Consider the following 16,064-nt stretch of genomic DNA (forward strand, 5'->3'; position numbering starts at 1 on the left):
CAGGTTGGACACGCCTATCCTTAGAGACATCCCTTGGGCTACACATCGTGTCTCAGCATTAATAGGTGGTACCGATAAGCAACAACATTCTAATTCATCAAGAGCTAACAGATCGTGCAATCTTTCGCTAATGACTAAACGGAGATGACTAAACAGCACTGAAAAGACGCATCGGAAGACGCGGAACATCAACATCGGATGCTACCGCGACAGAAGTCGAAACATCCTGCCTCATCGAGACGCGCAGCGGCATCGCCGGTTTCCGCGGCGTTCCCTCCGAAGCGGTTTGCTCCTTTAACCGAAAATGATCCTCGTGCTAAAACCTCGCACCGGAAGACGTAAAGCATCCTCGCGCGCCTCGTCGCCTCGGCGACGTATCCGTCATCATCCCCGCAGCTACGTCGTAAGGTGGAAGCCTCTCCGTCCTCGTTCCGCTCGCGGTCCTCCAGCTCGTGCTCTCACGCTCTTCCTCTTCCAGACGACGGCATACAAGGGGCAATGCTACCGCCGCGCGCCGCGACTCTCTGGTGGGGAGATCGAAGCATACTCCTCGCAGCGTATCGCGATAGTGGGAGAAGTGTCTGCGCCATAAAGAGAGCCACTATACCCCAACCCGGCGGTGGGGATGATCTGTCTACGCACCACGTAGTGGGGCGTACGTGAGCGCGAAAGAGAACTCACAGGGGTGATAAGGAGGCCAGGCGCGAGGTAGTAGAGGGAGCGAACGGCCGCCGAAAGCGTAAAGCGACCCATAATTCGGTGCGCCGCCCCGCAATCAGGTTCGTACTCGTGCTTTACTGGCCGCATCGTTTGTCGTCATTGTCACCGTTAGCCGCAAGAAACGGTAGTGTGTACGGACTTGCTTTTCGCGTACTTACTCGTCGCAACTCGCGGTCGGTCCACGATAAACGCTCTCGTTACGCTTGAACAACACGCGGGAGCATTCTCCGCTTGATTCCACTGATCATCGGACGCGCGTCCAAGTCGCACGCGCTCGTCGGTCTCGCGTTCGTATACCGCGCCGCCGAGGCACACGCGCGACGGCCGGCATCTCGCTCGCGGTGCGCGCGCGATCGAGATATCGAGAAGAACCCTCGCGGGTAGTGCGCTGAAACGGAGAATGTAACCAAGAGGAAGAGGATGAAGAGGAGCGTGATACCACATCGATAGTTCTGTTCCTGACGTCGCCGATTTCGATTTCTTGCCTCGCTCGGTCTCTCACGCGGTTGATGCGAGTTTCTGGATTTGTTGGATCCCCGCTTTTCGTTCCAGCCGGTTTTCACGTGCCTCCCGAGCCAGGGACGAGGAGCCGTTCTTTGTTATTTTCATCCCCCAGTGCGATCGGAGGAAGACAAGGAAGTGGAGGTAACCATCATCATCATAATCCAGATTCTCGCGGGTTCGTGCGCGGCGGCCGATCGAGGGGTGAGGAGGAGGGGGGGAGAGAGGAAGAAAGAAAAATGTGCGAGCGGAGAGACGCGGCCTAGTGTGAAATTGCGTTTGTCGTGTTGCTTTTGTCTTCTCACTGATCTCTGATCCACATTTTTGGTTTGGTGTTGAATGTGCGTTTTTTCATCGACGCTGAAAGTTCGGTGTGAGAACCGTCGACACCTTCCAGCCACCGGTCGTCGTCGGGGACTGTGTACCGACATTGTCGTCGTCGTCGTTCTTCTCCTCCTCCTCGTCGCCATCATCGTCACGTAAATATGAAGCCCACCTACACGCTCCTACAATCGCACACGTACATGCCGAGTGCACGCGCGCGCATTCATACAAGCATACTTTAAGTACACACGCAACACATACGCATTTGGAGAACGACGATGTGCATTGGTGCACGTGCACGGATGTGCATGTACAGAGCCGCGCTCCCGCACACCGTTCTGATTATTAACGAGTTATTACCGCGATACTAATTAAGTTTAATCGCAAGGCCGCCCGTTCGTTAAAGTTAATTGCAGGATCGACCACGGCCCACGCCGTTAATTGCGCCGTCCTGCTCGTTGCTCGACGTGCCGCGCTTTTATAGTGTTTCGTGTTTCGCGATCGCGAGCGGAACGACAGGATCTCTCACGAAAATACGCTGCGATCCTCGCTCGTTCGACGTTCAACTTTTTTCTGAGTGTGAGGAAGAAAAAAAAGGTCGCGGGAGGATTAGTACAATTATTTAAACGACGTTGGTCTCTTTGCGCGAAGGACTTTCTGCGTCATAAACGCGTCATAAACGCAAGTAAACATATCTCCCAATGTGCGATGAAAAATTTTCCGAGAACCACATTAGGTATTGAAACTATGAATGCTCGAGATGACGCTTACATAAAACTTTATACTTATGCGAAACGTTAGATTCTATCGGACGATTGGATTTATTATGTTATGCATATTGATTATGTATATTTCTTATTGCTTTGTGTATGGAGTTTCATGCGCAGATTTATTTTATAAAACGATCATCTTTTTGCGATATTATATTTAGAATTGTCTGACATTGCCAGTTATTAGAGATCAATATTGAACATTAAAGATTTTGCTAAAGTTAGTAAACTTAGATTCTGATATAATGTTGTTAAGAACTGAGAGGTATTTTTTGTTTTTGTCGTCGTATGCAAATGTGTACTTTTCATATTTAACATGATTAAATAATGAGATCATGAAAGGCGTGGTATTTCATTTACTTTACTTTCTTAGAATTTAAAATATTTATCGTTAAGGACATTTGTCTAATGTCATTATGTCGGAAACTAATGTCAGTATAATTGATGTTATCTAATGTCAACAAATTACCTGGTAGTTTCCTCTTCTTTATGAAATGCTTGTTTTTCACCAAAAAAAATTAATAACATTTATGTGACTCAGATTTTTATTTTATTAGGAATCCATCTACATTATTACCTACATTATTTAAGTCTACTTTATAAACAGTTTTAAAAAAGATCCTGCGGTCTTTTTTTAAAAGATACTAGAGAACAGTATCTTTTGTAATATTTATATATAATCTTGATAAATATTGAATAATTGATCGCACACGCGACAGAAAGATAACATATGTGTTTTGCGTAAAGTTTCAAACTCTGCAGAAACAAACACGACGTTATTACGACTTTGATAATGTCCGTCTGTGTATTAGTGACCGACGATGATAAATCTGGCGTGTATTAAATGTTTACAACTGTTAGCTGCACGTGCTCTAACTTTTTCTTGTTTCTGACCTGTCATCGTAATTTTATGTTAATAATTTGATACTATTTTATCCTCTTATGCGACCGATAGATTTTTATACATCCAATAATCAGTCTATTTGCCGAACGCAATGTTGCAATTTCCTGCGATGATCTCGTTTCATTTATGATTGTCTCTGACATTCAGCCTCTATGTTCTTATATGTGCAATTAGCTACTGTCATTACTGACGATGACTACATTACTACCAAAAATTGAATTGATTGTTATAAAGATTATTTGATCAGAAAATCATTTTTTTGGAACTATCAAGAACCTGATTTGTAAAAAGATAACAATTAATAATTTCTAATTAATATTATTCAAATTCAAAAACAGATAAGAAAGCAATTTTCTTCAAAATGTTTTTGCTTTGTCAAAAATTCTAGTATTTACAGAAATCGACTTCAAATTTATTTAACTAGTATGCTATTTTTAAAATGTAATTTTATATAAATTACATTTTAATTTTCGGATACATTTTAGATATAAATTTTGTATAGTAACGTTTTGTATAGGAACTATGACTTATTAATATATTTTATCAATGATATTACAATTACAATATACGAATATCATAGATATTCAATATCAGAGAAATATGTTGATAAAAACATTATAAAATACACGGGAAAATACATGGTTGTACACTTTTTAGAGCAAATTTTGAGGCAATTGCTTTTTGGTATGGATGGGAAGAGCAAGAGGATGAGAAATAAAGAAGATACAATTAGGATACAAGTAGGAAACAAAGAAAAATATACAGTACGTAAGTGCAGTATACAATACAATAGTACATAATACATAATAGTACGGTACAAGGATACGACATAGGCAATTTTGATGAAATTCAACCAATAGGATTAATGGAGACCTCGTGTAAAGCTCATGATTGGCAGACAGACTTCAAATGCGGCAGGAATGTGTACTGCTACGTATATAATACTTTGTGTAGGAGTGTAGGTAATATTGCTTATAACTATAGATAGTACTACTTTGTGCTGCTTCGTGCTCTTCTTTCTAAGAATCTCTTCTTTCTTAGTATCTTCTCTAAAAAAACTGTAGTATTCTCTGAGAGTCGGTCCTGCACGTACTGTATGTACGCAACCTGTGTATGAAGAAAGAATTATGTGCAAAACGTTTGCTTTTTTTTGAAAGAGTAAAACAGATTAGAGAAGATCAGGTTTGTTTGATTTTTTTAACGATATGGTATGATTTTTATATTTTTTTATATTTTATATATGTACGTATATCCAGTTTTATACATATAAAAGTGGTTTTAGTTTTCTAGGTAACTTTTTATAAATAATGCCAATGAATTTAGAATGTATTTCTATTGTAGCTCTGTACTAAATATACTAGATAAAACTGTATATCAATTGCACATGTAAGTTATATTTGCTACGTAATAGTATCACAACGTTATCCATCGTTTTAAGACCACGTGGTCGAAAAAAACGGCTACATGTGCTTTGAAGGTTTTGCTTTATATGTAATAGTAGGCTGCTTTTACTTGCTTTAACGCTTTATGTTAGCTGTTTTTGTTGCTTATTATTTTTTAAATTATTATTATACATTATATTTTTCGTATTCTTACGAAACTGAGAAAAATGGCATGCAATTGAACTTTTAGTCGTATATCGACTGTTGCGATATACAATAGTAAGCACGCAATATTCATCGTATTGCATGCGACGCTTGTGATCAATAAATCGGTTTGTGCAGTACGCTGCAATCACACATGCACACGCTTGCATACTATGTATCTAATGTGCATATAATACGTAGACGAGTGTAGGAATCTACTGACATAAACTAATGGAGACCTCGTGTGCTGGTTTCATTGTTTTCAATAAAAGGTGTAAAGATTCTCTCTTTTCTTGCTTGTTTTTAAAAGGGAACTTTCCAAGAATTACTCATAAATATTTTTCATTATCTTTTATTATTTATAAAAAATTACTATTGTTGCATAGGCATATTATGCATTATCTGTTAAAAGATAATAATAATTTGCTTATAGTGTTGGCGTGCCAGAATGTACGAGAAGTTTACACCAAACTGATACCTGTAATCAATCACGTGTTTAAGCCGTACGATCGATGTGTCGTTGGAAAATTTCGAAAATTTGTAAAATACTATTTTTTTTGTACAATTTCTCATGCCACGTGACATTTTAATTGATACGCAAGCAACTTTTTACAGATAGGCACAAATGCGATTTTTACACACTTAATTTTTGAGACTTGCATTGCGACACTTTCATCTCGGAATGTATGTTTCGGTATATCGACGAACAGCTGCAGTTCAGCTGTATTTCTATTATTACTCAGGATAATAATAGTATGCTATACTCGCGCTCCATACGCAAATTGCGTGCGCAAACAAAACAAGGTTTTCTAGAACTAGGTTGTACAGTCTCCTTTTCCACAACTTACTGCACATCCACGTTCATTACGTAGATCTCTTTCAAATCTTTTGTTACACGTTGCATCATTCCCATCCGTATACACAAGATATAATAATCCTTCCGTCGTTACACGATATTGCGCGAAAAGAATAGTCAGAACGTCAGAATTAGTAATTTTAATGAAGCTTGATGCTTATTATTCAACCTCGTTTTTTAATGCGAATTGCAATAGCACATTGTTGCAGTTTTCAAATCATTTGCGTATTGGTTACGACATCACACGTGCAGTTAGGTCAATTGTGAGGGTTAAAGCCTTACATTCTTCTAACTTATACCGATATTAACGCTCATAGTCATACTTGCGCTTACGTATTCGTGACCGAACTGCTGATCTACAATGCGGGAAACGGCGCGGTCCGATAGTACGCAGAACCGGTTGCGCGAGTTACGCGGATTTATAAATACGACACCTCGGACAAGCACGAGCAATCGTCTTTCTTCCTCTTTCTCTCCCTCGATATTTCTTGTCCTCTGTTACAATCCGAGCTTTCTTTTTACGCCGCCGTCGCTGCCAATTAATTCGTTCAGAATGAAATTCGTGGGAGCAAGCATGGGGCTTTCTAAACGTAATAATGAGAATCGCAGCATTACGCGGCATTACATGGACGCAAGAAAGCTCCATTGCGCTGCCCGCGTTTACTTTCTCCTCGTTTCTATCATCCCACGGGCTTCCCGTCGCGTTTTTGATAAATTTGACACGAGGCTTCCTGGATACCAGAGGAAGAGAGGCAAAGAGAGTGAGAGAGTGACATAGAGCGAGAAATTGAGAACGTGCGGCTTGTCCGACGCGTAATTAATGTACGCACGTGCATTATCCGGTAATGCATGTGCACGTATCAGGGGTCAAACGGATCGACCCGAGCTTCATACCAATGCATGCTTGCATTTACACCCGAGCTTGCTCATGAAGAATAGACATTTTCCTGGACAGCCGGTCAACATACTTTTATCATATGCGTAGTTATTCTATCCGATTTCGCAGTACAGTTTTTTCAGTTTTGGAACCTTTAGAACTGCAACATTTGCGCACCATCTAGTGTGATTATACTATACAGATTTCAGGACTACTCCTTACGCAAAGACAAGTATAACATTTAGGTGTAACGCTACAATGATGAGCATATGTTTCTTGAAAGGTTGTACTGTTGCAGTAATTGTGTATAGACTGAAGAAAATTTAGATTTTAATTAATTTAATTAATTAAATTTTCGAAAAAGAAGTCTGATAAACGATTACGCTTTTTCCAGTTGATAGGTTTCTCTACAAATCAATGTGATCGAATTTTAATGGCATTTAAGAACATGCAGAATGTGTCTCGTCGGATATTTACAATTTATATGTGACTTTTATGTGACAGTATTATATTAAAGCAATTACAATCTTCATACAATATTTATTGAAATAAAAACAGCATTGTTTTGTTATTTATGCATTTTGCTTTGTGCATTTGTCGTGAATTTATTTCGTGTGCGTATTACGTATTAGAGAATTAGCGAAAATCACTACTACAGTGTCGGTTAAGGGCCGAAATCCCCTCGTTCCGCGTCTTCACACATGGCGGGCGATGGTTATTTGATCGATACGAACCCTCGGCTGTACGCTTTTTATGGTGTGCATGGCCACCGTTTTATTAATGACTGACTCACACGCATCACGATAAGCTGATAGTCACGATCGAACATTCGTTATGTATGGAAATAGGAATAATTATTCTTTGAATTCATGCGAGTGATGTATATGCAGTGTAATGTAGGTTCATGCAATATGTAGGAAAGAAAACCGAAACGGTAATGAAACCAAAGGGAAGCAGTTGACATTATTACTAGAACGACGGAGCGAGATAACAAAGTTGAACGCTAATTACTGTAGAACTATGTTGGAAATTCACAAACTTTAGGAATTTCTATACGTAAAGACTTAATACTGTTTATCCTATTTAATTGTTGTCAAATATATTTCGCGGAAGTCTGACAATTTTCACATGATTCATAATAGCGTTAAGTGAATTTTTCACTGTACGTTAGTTTAGCATTAAAATTCGCACCGCTTGGATGATATCACGTACAGCGTTGTACGGCTGCGTTGTGATATTCATATAAATCTAAAAGTAAGCCCCACAAAGACGCCTACGTTGACGAGGGTTAACTCAGACAATTTGTAATCCAACAGCTAGATTCGCTGAACCGTCGTACGTCAATAACATAACCGTCGGCGACGATGTGAAGCACGTTTATTTGTTTGCGTCGCTTTGCCTTATCTTTAGATTATCGGCGAACATACGTAAGGAATATAATCCTGCTGTTATCGAAAACCACGGTCAGAAGAAGAGTAAACATTTACAAGTGTGACAGAACGTTTCTTCGGATTCAGCATGACTGCTTCTTAAAAAATCTTTGAAACAAAACAAGTAGATCTGAAGTAAATATGTAAGCAGCTTTGCTTACATTTTTGCTTTCTCATATTTGCACAAATCTAGCATAATTTTTTTATGTATTAGATATATAACTCGAATAAATATGAAATATATTTAAAAAAAGGCGAAAGAGTTATGCGTGAAGGGAAACCAGAGTTGTGAAATATGAGATATATTAAATACTTAAGTAACATTTTTAATATTTCAATAATAAGTTTTTTATTATTTAAGTTCACTTTTTCGTGATAAGAGAAAGATCTCGGAAGAATTATTATTAAATAATATAAGCTTAAAACTGTTTAAATTAACTTTCGTTAATTTATGACGGAAGCAGTAAATTTAGAATCTATTACATTAAAAGTTTATATCGCTTTTGATAAGATATTGATTTTATCATTTATGTGATTTAATTAAACTGTGGATATAATTTAGTAACTTCCTTGTTTAGAATTTATTTTAATAACAGCGGAAGTTTATAATGTTTATTAACTATATTCATTAATTGGTGCTGTATAAAAACAAATTTGCCTTAAAAATTGTAGATTGTACATCAAATTAACATAACGGTTATATCATGTTGATTACTTATTTTATTCAATTACTATATTTCCGCGATGATAATCCTTCAGATAGTCAATTACACATTATTGTTTTGCACGCCGAATGGTAAAGGTAATGTATTACAGTAAATTATATGAAACAGGTCATCAATATCTCTCTCGTCGTGACATACATTATCAGTCAACAAAAAATTCGAATAAGATCATAAATTAATGTATCAATTTAAAGTTTATATCTGTTGGATATTATGTTAGATATATGATAGAAATATTCAATATTATTAAATATCGAATATTAATAATTGATTATTTCATTATTTATATTATATTATATTATTTATATTCAATTTTGTTATATTTTACGACAAATTTGCTATTTTATGAGAAGTTCAATGTTGCACAAGACATCATTCTTTATGATTCTTTTTTGTTTTCGTGGAAAAAATATTTAAAAATTAATAGGTATTTGTTGAATTGTTTACACATAATTTTCTTTTATTAAACTAAATAAAAGTAAAATTAAATAAAACTAAGTACAAGATACCTTCAAAATCGAAAGTTTTGTTCTGTAATGCGCATACATATTTTCTTGTTTACTCATAAGAAAAGATTTTACTTTTCATGTGTTTCGAGAGTGTTCCATTAAGCGGCACGTTGTATGACGGTGTCGGCAAAAACACTGCAAATTAACCGAATTATGGAAACGACGCGTTTGCTAATGATTTATGCGCGACAATGCGCCGGTAATTGCCACCGTGCGCGAACACACGGTCTCTGTATATGCTTCCAGCGATTAATTAATGAATCGACGGGCAGGAGATTGCGGCCGCGAGATGATGCACATACATTCGTCACAATCCGACGTTGGAAACGAGAAATAGGGGGAGGTGGAAGAGGAGGGCAATTGTCGGTGGGCAAACTTTACTGATGATATATGCCGAATCGTCGAGGGACTGCCGGATATCGAACTATAATCTGACGCAAGTGGTGGAAGGGACGTGATAGCGTGATTTACAGCGGCAGCTATTATTTGAATGATTTAATTGCAATCATTGAATTAGTAAATGCCAATATTGTTTATAGTTGCGAGATGAATCGATAGACGTCTATCGAAATTGTTGCGACACGCGAGCAGCTGCGAGCAGACGCAAAATTAGAATTTCCTTGCTTTTTTTTTTCTTATTGTTTGTATTGTGCTACAAAAAATATACCAAAAAAACACAGTTATCATTAATTAATAAACGCCGATTCATTAATTTATTATTGAATATCTTCATCTCCGAAGAAATGCTGCTTATTTCTGCTGCTTACCATCAATCTCACTTGGATTAAATTTATCTGATATTTCTTGTTTCATAAACCGTTTGTTACTTATTGAACGTCGTGACATTCCTCGAATCTTCAAGATGCATATCGAATATTCTGTTGTTCCAAGTATCGTTTTCACTGTTCTATCCCTAACCAACATGGTTCTCTCAAGAAGACAGGCAACCGCAATGACGCAAGAAGATATATATCTCTCTTCCTAGGCTAAGACTTTCATGGGTACAGCGTAGGTATCTGATATATAATATATGTGCACTCGCAAAACGGTAGATTCTAGTTTGGTACCTGCCTTTGAAGACCCAAAAGGGGCCCCAAGGAAACATCGGCAGCTGGCCCGATAATTGCGCCGGCAATATTATAATGGTTCCTAGGTTGCTTCACGAGATTCAGGTATACGCGCACGTACTTTTGCACGCTTTTAAGCCAGGCTTACGCCACGTAACGGAGAGCACAATGCCGCCTATTCTTGATACCGGATGCGTTTGCTGACTTAGCAATTGATTTCATCGTAGTGCTATTGCAATGCTGGATCCCGGATTTCTTTAGGGGATGCTAAAATGACATCAGAATAAAATAACATACCAGTGTTTCACTAGGTCTTGGATCAGAACTGGGAATTGGAACCAAGCTACCTAAATAATTCGATACTTGGTATAAATGTCACTGTCATATTGGTGTCAAGCTAAGAAATAATTCTACGAATTGTGTAAGAATTGTAAAGCAGGAAAAATTGTATTAGCAAACTCGATTCTATCTGAGAATATTTTATTTCGTGCAAACTTTAATGTTTTCAAAATTTATCTTAAGAAAGTAACATAAATTGTTTCTTTGTCAGAAGAATCGTGAAAAAAATGGTTGCCCGGATGTTTATTTTCAGTATAAACGAGATGATTATAGTACTAGTATATGCATTCCTTATCGCGCTTTGAAATCATTAATCGTATTTCTAAATTAACCAACACAGTATACTATAGTTTCTCATAATTATATTTTATACATAATAAATAAAAAACTGCAACTATCAATTTTAAGTCGAACATAATATTAAACGAAATTTAATGGATCTCGTACAACATATTATATTTAATATTATTCTTATATTTATTATTATATTATTACTATTCTCTCTTTATATTATTTCTCTACTTTTTTTAAACTCTTAATATTTCCGGTATTATACGATACTCGCTAACGATTGTTCGTAGAAAGTCCTGTGGGTCACCCCTGTAATACGAGTACGTCCTGCTTTTCCTCTCTCAGCGTTTCACATTTTTCGTTTGTATCTTTCGTGCACTACCCTCTCGAACATACACATGTACGCGGATAACGTAGACGTACACGTATATTTGTAACGCACCCGACGTGCACGGGCACAGTACATGAAAGGGCGCCCGTAATACGAGCCTCGTTATAGGATTTCCCGGACACGGACATGTGCGCTTGTAAAGTGCACTCTCGCGACGCACCCACTATATGAAAATGCGTTTTCACTTTCGATCCGCAACGAAAACTTTCACTGATGAATTCCATGCTGTTGGCGCTTGCCGCACTGCTTTTTCTCGACCGGAAAATGAAAATGACTCATTAAAGTCTCGCATTACGTTATGTGGTACAGAGAACTACTAAGTATTAATTATATAATATTAGTAAGAATTTACATACCGGACTTGAGAGAAGCAATTACGTATGATTTAATTTAAATTTATTTATTTGTACACGATGTGTGACCAGAAAAGGCATAGTAGTGCTCGAACATCTTTCGTATTAGTTTCGCATGACTTCTATTCCCAAAACTCAGGATATTCAAACATCCAAAACGACATTCAGCACAAAATACTTTGATCATGGTTTTGAAGGAAATTCCGAAAACGGACTTTCGACCATTCTGTCATGCATTCTTTATTTTGCGTTTATCTATTGAGGAGTTTGATATAGTAGTACAGTTTATGTAACGAAAACATATTTTATGCAGAAGGAAGACTGTCAGCATATCAAATCATACTGATTAATATCCGGTACTATTCCACATGTAACGACTTTGTACTCCTTGCTGATAGTGTGCGCAAAAGCTGTCAGCAAAAAGCGCTGACTTTATAAGTATGGAGTGAATGCAAATAGCAATGTGCATATCGCGATACATACTCTGTTGGAATGAGGTAATTTCGACTTGCTTCATTACACAAAGTTATTACTTTGCAGTGTTTTTAGTTTCCGGTTCCGGTTTTTTTTCTATCGGAAAGATATCTTCTCACATTTGTTTTCAAAGTGACAAGGTATTTTATTTTAAAATGAATTCGGTAATACGTTCAATCACGTATTGAAACTTTTGCATTAGTAATATGATAATGAAATTTATAATAGTACGACACACGAGGCCTCTTCTTTAAAATTTTACATTTTACATTAATTTCACATTAACAATCATATTTCGCTTCAGTTTGCAAATTATTTTAGCGAACATGTTTTATGTATTGTAGCATATCGCTGTTCTACCAAGTGAGGAGAATTTATCATACTCGGTATTGCTCGAATGTTGCGTATAAGCGTTTACTTTTCCATTCGTTCGAGATTTCGTGCAAAGTCGCTCGGTCGGCACGTCGGTTCGAAGAGAGAGCGACGAGAATGTCGAGAATGGAGACACAGTGGTATGCCGTCGATGAATCTATGTGCGATTCTAATTGCCTCGCAGTACTACTCTCTCCGAGTAGGCAGTCAACGAGAGCCGATGAGGAGGAGTAGGTTTCCCTCGGGAGAGACGAGGGAAGAGTAGTGACTAGTGCCACACCTCGAATTCGCGGCATACCTGCCGCGGTACGTACCCGATCTCTCAACTCGTCTTGATCTATTCCGGTATATGTGCATTATACGCATCACGGGCAATTGCGCGTGAGCGCATGTCCGTGCATAAGTGGACATTCGACTGGAATTTCAAGGATCGAGTGCGGCTCTCTTGCGATTGCGCAGCTGCCGCAATTCTCTCGCGAATGAGAAAAGCACGTTTCTCGAAATTTATGAAGTATCTCAATTTTCCCCAAGTAAAACGTCATTTGGTAATCTGTTGATTGATTTATAACGACGTGTTAAATATTTATAAAGATTAATTATCCATATGTGGATTTAAGGTTTGCAAAAATTTCATTGAAATTACCGCGTGTATTATTTTTAATTTGTATTTGCCTTTTTAGTTTGAATTTCTGCAATTTCTCCCTTCGTAATAAATCAATGCGCGAAATTAAAGGGTTGCACTATTTTTATTTCAACGGACTTCAGTTTATTAGTGATTTATATATTATATACGCACTTAATAAGTTTTTAAACCATACCGTTCATCGTTGAAGTTATTCATCAGTATTACCTAATCGCCGAATTTAGACGATTACTTCACCTTGAGACCATCGTGTAATAATCGTATGTATGTGTGCATGTGTAATAAATTGTACAAATGAACAAAAAACACTTTGAAGGCAAACATATTTTCGCAGTCTGCATCGCTATTGTCGTCGAGTTCATCTTGACATTCGCTTTTGGGGAATATCGAAATTATATTTTATATATTTAACTAAAACTCTTTTAATGTATTTATTTAATTGAAAACATTTAAAAGCTAACTCAAATTTCTATTTTTTTTGCAAATATCCTATAAGACTTTAATTTTAGCTTACAAGATTCTCTGTTAAACCGCATGAATAAATATAAGCGCAAACTATGAATTATTTTTACGAAATAGCTATTTTCGCTAAATAATTTATCTTACGGATCGTTTGCATTGCGCGTCATGCGATCATAAATCGTGGGTGCGAGAATTTCTCACAAACGAACGCCGGTTTTCGCGGATAAAATGCGTGCCGAGAATAACGGATGCCGAACACGTATTACTGGCAGTGGCGGATTTAAAGCGTGCACAATTACGCTGGCTTACAACGTAGCAAATATGCTGGTAAATACGATGACACGTAGTAAATGCAGAACGTATGTATCGCGATGGTCACGTGTAAACATGTCCGTTGATAAATTGCTCGTCTTGGCGCATTCGCGGTAATGCCCCGCGTAATCGATCTTAATTCAGGTTTGTCAAGCTTCCCCTCCCACCTCCTTCATTTCGCGATAAAAATACAGCATTCTGCAGCACAGACTTGGCTGATAACGCGTCCCACATTGCATAGAACGAGATAAGAGTGCTCGCATTATTTTGCACTGGTGTATGTGCTATTATCCTACATCACGTATTCCTGTATTCCGTCACGTTTCTACTTATATGATACAGGTGGAATATAAAAACTTAAACATGAGATTAAGTACCGCAATAGTAATTTTGAAATAAATAACTTCTACAATCTGTTTTAGACACTCGTTTCGTACTCTCCTTTCTAATTTAGTTTAACAAATCAACTAATAAATTAATTTTAAATTTGCATCTCAAAATATTTTGCATTTATATCTAGAAATTTCAAGAAAGATATCTAGAAAATTCTCAAGGAATTTTTTTCCACAATATTAAACATTCCGTTTTTTGCTTCAAGTCTATTTGCACTTTATGTATAGTTAAAACATTTACGTTCCTCGTTTTTGTGCTTTTGCATTGCACGTGTATCACGATAACAGTTTAATGTACAATGAATAATATAAATTCTTGGAACGTAATCTTTTAGTTATTAACTACGTCTTTTTAAGTTGAAATCATGTACAAGCGTGTCGAGTGGCTACTAAGTTTAATATTACAATATGCTTGTATTCGATAATGTTTGTCACGTCAAGGTTCGTCGTCTACGTGGAATATTTAAGATGTCCCTGCATTTGCCTTACTCACGCTCGAAATGCAGTTAATGCGTTGTTACGTTACACCTGTATCTTACGAATAACTGAAGTGTAAAATATCCGTGAAGATAATTTACAGAACCGTGCACAGGCGATCTCTAAAGAATTTTTTTTTATTAAATATAATATTTTATAAAATATTATTATAATCTGATTTTATATAAAACTGTCTTTATTATTTATTTAAAAGAAAGTTTAACTCTTACATATAATATAAATGTGTACATTAAGTATCCGCAGACATCGTTTCATTAATATCGATCTTAATTTTATGCCCTGAATCGTTGATTTTTCTATCAATAGTCTGTTAATGAAAATTGTGCATTTTATTATAGTTCTTCCGGCAGTAATGCGCGTGTCGCGTAACGAATTCCTTTAGAATGCTATTTCCGGCCACGTGACTTACCTTCGTCGAGTATCAGTCGCGATTCATCGAGATCTCATCAGCATCCTCATTACTAAACGTCTTCTAATTGGCTGATACAAGATCCACATCCGATCGCGAGAACGCACAGAGTTATTAAAGGGTCATCAACCTGGCGTTTATACTGTGTGATCAGGAAACGCGCACGGAGTCTCGTGTGCGTGAGCCGGTGCACGCGAGCGCGCATAAAATAAATTAATACCGCATCTATATATATGCCTTTATACATACACACATCTTAACGATCGGCTTATCGTGCATTGTGTGAACTTGGACTCTTTTTCTCGAACAAAAATTACGGTGCTTGTGCATTACGATAAAAATGCACGCGGTCTGATAAAATTATAATGTTAACATATATATTAAAATAGCTTTTAACTATTTTAACCATTTTTGGCCTTTCTGTATTTCTGTTTTATTCGTGGATGTGTCAGATGGTTATTTAATTATTCCATTTTTTCATATTGATTCTCTCATGTAATTGTAAAAGCGTAATAATATGGCTTAAATTTTTGTTTATGTTTCCGCTCATGTATAAATGTGTAAGCATGTGTAAGCATTATAAAAACATTTAGTTGATAATCAAATTTTTTTTAAGTAATATCTTTTATCATGCAAAGGAGCTTTATTTTTCTTGATTCGCCGGTTTCCTGAAAGCAATCTTGCAATAAATTTCTCAGGATAATTATTGCGATCTTCTCATCGATATTCAATCAACGCGTATCCGCATACGAAAGGATTCCAATTAACCGGGACGCTATTATCTCCCAAAATTACCAAACACTTGCCATCATCACGCACACGGGCACAACATACTGTCGTGCCGGCATACGTGCGATGC

The 16,064-nt window shown here is 37.2% G+C and overlaps 1 protein-coding gene across 12 annotated transcripts in view; it reads left to right on the top strand.

Moving 5' to 3' along the window:
• Positions 1–637: 637 nt before the first annotated feature.
• The window catches only part of LOC105282115 (protein abrupt), a 90,637-nt gene continuing 75,210 nt past the window's right edge, over positions 638–16,064 (top strand). For 2 of the 12 annotated variants that reach the window (XM_011343849.3, XM_011343851.3), the window contains exon 1: positions 638–1,365. The gene's annotated coding sequence lies outside the window, so the exon portion shown is untranslated. Of the gene's footprint in view, positions 1,366–1,411; positions 1,701–16,064 lie in introns of those variants that run through there. The other 10 variants (XM_011343848.3, XM_020032521.2, XM_020032523.2 and 7 more) reach the window with 8 other exon arrangements.

Source organism: Ooceraea biroi, chromosome 7, assembly GCF_003672135.1.
Source record: "Ooceraea biroi isolate clonal line C1 chromosome 7, Obir_v5.4, whole genome shotgun sequence".
Classification (NCBI taxonomy): domain Eukaryota; kingdom Metazoa; phylum Arthropoda; class Insecta; order Hymenoptera; family Formicidae; genus Ooceraea; species Ooceraea biroi.